The sequence below is a fragment of the Marmota marmota genome, unplaced genomic scaffold (assembly GCF_001458135.2).
Source record: "Marmota marmota marmota unplaced genomic scaffold, marMar, whole genome shotgun sequence".
NCBI lineage: Eukaryota > Metazoa > Chordata > Mammalia > Rodentia > Sciuridae > Marmota > Marmota marmota.
In genome coordinates, this window is record NW_025999900.1 from 59,682,892 (window position 1) to 59,689,052 (window position 6,161).

Here is a 6,161-nt window from a genome sequence, read left to right on the forward strand (position 1 = left end):
TTGAGTTGCACAGAGCTCAAGGCCCAGATCCCACCTCTCCTGCCCATCTCCAGTCCTGGCCACCACCACCTCTTCCTGAGGCTCCCTCTGCCACTGCCTGCCTGCTTCCCTGTCCCCCTCAACAGTCTCTGACCTCAAGAGCGATCTTAAGCTGGGTGTGGTAGGGCAGGCCTGTCATCCCAGCAGCTCAGGAGGCTGAGGCAGGAGGACCACGAGGTCAAAGCCAGCCTCAGCAACAGCGAGGCCCTAAGCAACTCAGTGCGACCCTGAATCTAAACAAACTACCAAATAGGGCTGGGGAGGTGGCTCAGTGGTCAGTGCCCCTGAGTTCAATCCCTGGTACATGCCACCAAGAAAAAAGAGTGATCTTACAATGTCAGCCAGGCACATCTCTCCCTGGCTTCCTTTTATAAAAACCAGCCTCTTGTAATCTGCGCGGGGGCTCCCAGGTTGACCTGCTGTCCTCAATCTCCCCGTCCTTCCCTCAGGCCACCTGTTCCTCTCAGTTCCTCTAAAGACCTTCTTGCTTGTATGCAACTCCGTTGCTCGTCTAGACTGACCACAATGTTCACGCGTGTCCCTCGGAAGCTGTGTTCACGAGTGTTCATAGCAGCGCTGTTCTTCACGGCCAGGGCCCCAGGGCCACCAGGGGAGACTGACACATCATGGAACGCTGTCATGGAGGAGAACAAGAGGACACGGACAGGCCTCATGACCATCATGCGGAGTGAAAGAACCCAGACACGAAGTGCGGACTGTCAGGGTCTGCTGATGACCCCAGGTGACCAGGCCAGGACAGCATCAGGCCTTGGTGGCAGGAACATAAGAGGGTGTGCTCGGGTTGTACGTGTGTGGTTATTCACTGTGGCGTGATTTCCCAACTAGTCCATTTTCTGGGTGGATGTTCAATAAAGTGGTAGAAAATAACAGGCTGCTTCCCCCCTGCCAAATGGCTGCTGGGCCCATTGTTAGGTCCCTCCACCTTCTCTTGGTCCTTCTCTGGTTAACTCCTCCAGGCTGTTCTGATGTAGCTGTGCCCTGCCTCAGCAGGGAACCCTTCCCTGCTACACCAGTCAGCTCTAGCTGGGTAACAAACATGCCCACAAACGCAGCATAGTGACTTCAAGCAGCCAGCACTAGCAGGTTCATGGCTGTGTGTGGTGAGTTGATGGGTCTCATGCTGCTGGGAGAAACGTGCACTGGCTTTGAGCAAGTGAGCAACGAAGGCAGGGGATTGTGGCCCGGGGCCCGGCAGGGACACATTCTGTGCAGAGCTTCGTCCATGCTGATCTGATTTAGTGTGTGGTTATGTTGCACTTTATCAATGTCAAAATGAAGATTTGGTGAGCTTGGTCTGATGGTCACAGCAGAATATCCAAAGTAGTTACTGTGCCAGGGCCTGGGACAATCACAGGAGATGAGCATGAATTCATTCTTTCCTTCATTTCCCAGAGAAACTTTGACCAAGGGCTTCCCAAGTGCCAGGTTCCACTCAGCCCTGGAATTCAGCAACGAGTAAGGCCAGCTTGAGGGGTGGTGGGCGCTGACAGAGACAGCCCACCCTGCTAAGATGGTAACTCGGTGTCTTACCACAGGCACACAGGTGTTCAGAGTCGTGTGTGTGTGTGTGTGTGTGTGTGTGCGTGTGTGTGTAGGCTCCAATTCCACTGGGGAACAAGGGCAGGAAATGTCCTAAAAGTAAGTACTGTTTTTTGAGCAGAAGCCCTGTCAGGTATTTTCTGTGTGCTGTTCCTAATCTATATGACAAATTATGAGCTCAGCATCCCTATTGTACTATGTAAATGAGAAAAACAGAGGTTCAGAGAAGTTGAGTCACCTGATCAAGGTCACACGGCAAAAGGAAGATGGCCCCAGGTTGACATGCCCCGAAGGTCACAGGCTTCCCAGTCTTGCTCTCTCTGCAGAGGTGGTGAGGCCTGAGTTGCCTTGAAAGAAAAGCAGGTGTTTACCTGGTGGGCAGTGGTCCAGGAGAGGGGAGGGCAGGGGAGGGCCAGCCAGGCAAGCAGAGATGCTTGGTGCCTCTGCCTGGTACCAAGCATGGCCAGGGCCAAGCACACGAGCTGGAGAGTGAGCCTGGGGCACCTGGTGTGGGCTGGGGGGAGGCCATGGGATGCGCAGCAGCAGGGCCATGGTCAGCTGCCTTCCAAATTCAGCTGTCTGGAGCCCACTGTCCCCTAGGCCACCAGTTCCTCAGCTGTAGGGTACAGGTCCTATAACCAGACCAGACAGCCAGTTCAAATCCCAGCTCTGCCACCCATCCCAGACCTTGGGGACGTGATGGGACTTATCCAGTAGGTGCCCGGCGTCTTGTGAGCTTGAGGTTAGTCATAAGTGAGGTGGGTTTTAAATGAGGGGGTACAGCCTGAGGACTGTTCCTGGCACATAGTAGGCATGCAGTAAAGCCCCCTCACCGTCCCTTGGCATCTGACGAGCCCTGCAGCCTGGTGTCACCTGGCACAGTACAAAGGCCAGACCCGAGTGAGGGCGGGTCCCGAGGTCTCTAGGGAGCTTGGTGTCTCATTTCCGTGGTGGCCTCTGGCCCAGAGGAGCTGTGGCCAGGGTGCCCCTCTTGAGCTTGGTTCTGGCAGAGAGGAAGGACCTACGTGGTCTTGGCAGCCAACCACATTTTGGGGGTGCTGCTTGTTTCACCAACAAAAAAGTATTTGCAACATAGGTGACAATTTAGCAAGGCCGTGTTTGAGCCTCACCGTCCTGTGGAGCATGATCTCTCCTGAGGCCACCATGCTCCCTCCTGACACCACCACATGTGCCCACCCAGGGCGTGGTCAGAGGTACAGCGGTGGACCCAGCCTCGGCCAGCGGTTCAGACTGGAGCACGGTCAGTGGGAGGCCAGGGCTCATCTGGGCGGGCCCTGCCCTGCCCGCTCCTGCTGCTCCAGAGGCCTGGATGTGGGAACTGGCCCTGTCACTAACCAGTCCCTGTCCTGACCCAGGCTGGTCACAAGTCCCGGATGGCAGTGGGAAGAGCAGGTGGGAAGGAGGCAGGTTGGGGGACAGTAAGAGGGCAGGACAGCAGGGGCCCAGCCCGATCCCTGCCTAATTTGCTGTGAGACCCTGAAATCCCTCTGCTCTTGAGCATGGGACTCATCTCTTTCCTGAACAGGACATCCATGGGGATGTGGCCACTCTCTGTCACAGGAGCGTCGTCTGCCCCAGGGCTGTGTCATTCCAGAAAGCACCCGCCAGATCGAAGACAGTCCTGGTCCTGTCAGCTGCCCTCCATCTGCCACTGCCCAGGCTGGAACTTGACCTCCAGGCCCCACACTCATGGGGAGGGACCCTGCTCCTGCCCGGCACCCCCAGTAGGAGAACCTCTTCCCGCTCCTCCACCCCAAGAACCCAGCGCCACTGACAGAGTGGAGCAGGGCCTTGCAGACTGACCTGGCCGAGCCCCGGCTCTGCCTCTTCCCGGCAGGATGTGGTGTGATGATGGACAGGCCTTCCCAGAGCATCCTGTCCCACCATACACCTGCCCTGGATTTCTCATGGCTCAGTTGAGATGATGGGGGGACACAACATGGGCAGCAGATGGGGAGCTGCTTGACCATGCTGACCAGGAGGACGGGTGGGTGGGAAGTTGCTTGATTTGGGAGGGAACTGGAGGGTCCAGGGAGCAGGAAAGGGAGCTCAGACGCTCAGGCCAAAATGAGAGCAATGGGTTTTGGAAGGACGCACAGGCCTCCCAGCTGCCCAGATGCTCCCCTGTCCTCTGCCCAAGAAGCGCCCCCGTTTTCCCAGGATTTCCCCTCCTCCCCTCTCCCTCCCTCTCCCCGGGTTCATTCTTTCCTCTCCTCTCCTGACCTCCCTCACCAACGCTCATCAGCACCTGCTGGTACCAGGCACTGTGCTGGGCACGGGTGAGCTCACACCAGTCCACACATACGCAGTGTCCGGGGAAGCAGGAGAGAAAGATAAGGACAGTTCAGCATGGAATCCACTCACCACAGTGGGGTACGCGCCATGGGGAGAAGGGCAGGGGCTGTGGTTCTCTCTTGGCCACATGACTTACTTCAGCCAATGGACATTAGCAAAAGGGACACATATGGGGGCCTAAAAAGCCCTTGTGCATGCAGAGTTCTGTCCACTTTGGTGGCTTTTGGGATTCTGAGACCATCAGGTGAAGAGCCCAAGTGAGCTGCAGGAGAGGCCACCTGACGTGCCCAAGTTGCAGATGCCAGCTGTGCACACGGAGGCCATGCCGGGTCACCCCGCCCGTGCACATGTGCGAGTCCCTCTTCCTACCCAGCAGCAGCAGCAGCAGCAGCAGCAGGTCTTTGGTAAGGAAATCAGCACAGACCTCACCACCCTGGAAGAGTGGACCTCCACCAAAGGTCCCACTTTGCTTTTACAGCTAGCGATTTGCACGCACCCACGCTTGCTCCGTTACTGAGGATGCACACTTGTGACTAGCACACGGGAGCACATCACGTGAGGGGACTCTGTGGTTCATCATATACCCCAAGGTTTTAGTGTTTAGGGCCTCAGTTCCAGAAAAATCTAGAGCCCCTTTCCTGACCACAGTCCCGTACTAATGGGCTCCTCCTGCGCAGGGTGCCTTTGCCAGCACCACCCCAGGCTCTGTGGAGGGACAGAGGTCACCACTCAGCGGCAAAGGCTGACTCTCCCAGCTGCAGATGTCCTGAGAAAGGGCGACCTCTTCCAGCCAGGCCATGTGGCCACAGCTTGGTCACACTCCCCATTAAAATCCATGTCCCTCCTAATCAGCAATGACCAGGGATTGTTTCTTAAATGCTGCTAAATAGAGTGACGGATCCCAGGCAGGAGGCAGGGGTCTTGCTAATTCTCCTCCATGTCGTTCCTCAGCCCGTAAGGGTTTCTGGCAGCAGCTGCCGGTGAGAAGATCTGCTTCCTGCGGGTGGCGGATGGGCCTCTGGGAACCTAGCGCTCTGCGCACGCTGCCTGTGAATTCCCTTTGATTGTACACGTCCCGTGGCCTTCAGAACCATTATTTTTAAAGAAAAGCAAAAATTAAATCCTCATACTTCTCTGGAAGAGCAGGAGGGAGGCCATGTCCCAGCCTCTGGTGTCTTGTTCACCCCCAAATGACTTCAAGTGAATCCAAGTAATTCAACTCAGAGACAAAGCAGACCATGTGTAGGACCTGGAGAGCATAAGGCACCTGAGGAATTCCACAGGGCCCCACGGAGGGCTGGTGGCCCCAGAGGACTCTGCTTGCTGGGATTGGACTTCAGCCCCTGAACTGAGTTGACCCTCTGGTGCCCACAACAGTGGAAAATTTTAGCTTTCCTAAGGTGTTGCTCCCAAGAGCACCAGTGGGGACTAAATGACAACGAACGCCCACAAGTCGCCCCTCTTCCCTTGGGGAAGGGAACACCTCTGGGCTCAGACCAGCAGCCTCAGACATCTAGTCCTTGTCCGGTTCCAACTTCAGGACCACACAGTCCTGGACACAAGGGAGGCTCTCACTGCACGAGGGACACCTTACAGGCGGGACCTTCTGCCCTTAGACAGGCACACACTGGCCCCAGATCTGCGCCATGATACAGACCATTGTCTCCACTCCACAGAGGAGACTGAGTCCCCACAGAAGGAAAGCATCTTGACTTTTCCTGCTTGACACCGATCCCCACTCCTCTGAAACAAGAATCCTGACTTTGATTGGAGGAATGGCCTCTTCTTTAGTTTAACTGGTGGGACTGTCAATCCAAGAGCCAAGAGGTGAATCTGGGACCCAGCTCAGCTTATCAAAGGCTCTCCCTCCATCCCCAGAGGCTCCATCTCTAGCAGAGGAACAGAAGCACCAACAAGGGCAGAGGCTGATTGGTCCCGGACAAGGATGTAGAAGGAGTGGAAGACCCTCCTGCAGGACCCTGTGCCGGCCTCCTCCCCTGCCCCACCCTCTGTCCCAGGCAGCCTTATCCTGCCTTCGGAGCCTGCTCCGACTGAGACGCTCTTGGGCCTGCCCTTCCCTGGTAAGTTAACCAGATCGGTTTCCGTGGCACACACCCACCAAACTCTGACCCAGGAAGTGATTGCCTAGGGTCATCACGCTGATGAGGGGCAGAGTCAAGATGAGGCTCGCAGGCCTGAGCTGGTCCCACGGTGCCACAGGACTGGCCTGGGGGTGGCCTGCCACA

At 56.5% G+C, this 6,161-nt stretch overlaps 1 long non-coding RNA gene across 1 annotated transcript; it reads right to left on the minus strand.

Annotated features, from left to right (window-relative positions):
- Window positions 1-368: 368 nt before the first annotated feature.
- Window positions 369-5,898, minus strand: LOC125615358. Its single transcript, XR_007345964.1, has 3 exons — window positions 3,424-5,898; window positions 1,838-1,946; window positions 369-1,399 (listed from the first exon to the last, which is right to left on the minus strand). It is a non-coding gene; the product is annotated as an uncharacterized LOC125615358 (long non-coding RNA).
- Window positions 5,899-6,161: the final 263 nt, after the last annotated feature.